The sequence below is a fragment of the Arachis duranensis genome, chromosome 2, assembly GCF_000817695.3.
Source record: "Arachis duranensis cultivar V14167 chromosome 2, aradu.V14167.gnm2.J7QH, whole genome shotgun sequence".
Taxonomy (NCBI): Eukaryota; Viridiplantae; Streptophyta; class Magnoliopsida; order Fabales; family Fabaceae; genus Arachis; species Arachis duranensis.
In genome coordinates this window covers 51,607,645-51,608,469 of record NC_029773.3, presented here as the reverse complement: position 1 = coordinate 51,608,469, position 825 = coordinate 51,607,645, and positions in this window count along the sequence as shown.

Genomic DNA, 825 nt, shown 5'->3' with positions numbered 1-825 from the left:
TGCCATCTATGTTACTCAGCTGGTGTTATCATAGAAGGAGACATCCTCATTGAAGAGGATAATCCCATCACCAAGAAGAGGATGGAGCAAGCAAGAGAGACCCTTCACGGTTCTCAAGAGATGCATGAGAAAGCTCATCATCAAGAAATCCCTGAGATGCCTCAAGGGATGCACTTTCCTCCCAACAATTATTGGGAACAACTCAACACTTCCTTAGAAGATTTGAGCCACAATGTGGAACAATTAAGGGTGGAACATCATGAGCACTCCATCATTCTCCATGAAATAAGAGAAGATGAAAGAGCAATGAGGGAGGAGCAACAAAGGCAAGGAAGGGACATAGAAGAGCTTAAGGACATTGTTGGTCCTTCAAGAAGAAGACGCGACTAAGGTGGATTCATTCCTTGTTCTTATTTCTTTCTGCTTTTCGGTTTTTATGTTGTGTTTATCTATGTTTTGTGTCTCTACTTCATGATCACTAGTAGTTAGTAACTATGTCTTAAAGCTATAAATAAATTCCATTAATCCTTCACCTCTCTTAAATGAAAAATGTTTTAATTCAAAAGAACAAGAAGTACATGAATTTCGAATTTATCCTTGAATTTAGTATTAATTATATTGATATGGTGACAATACTTTTTGTTTTCTGAATGAATGCTTGAACAGTGCATATTTTTTATCTTGTTGTTTATGAATGTTAAAAATGTTGGCTCTTGAAAGAATGATGAACAAAGAGAAATGTTATTGATGATCTGAAAAATCATGAAATTGATTTTTGAAGCAAGAAAAAGCAGTAAAAAAGCAAAAAGCTTGCGAAAAAAAATA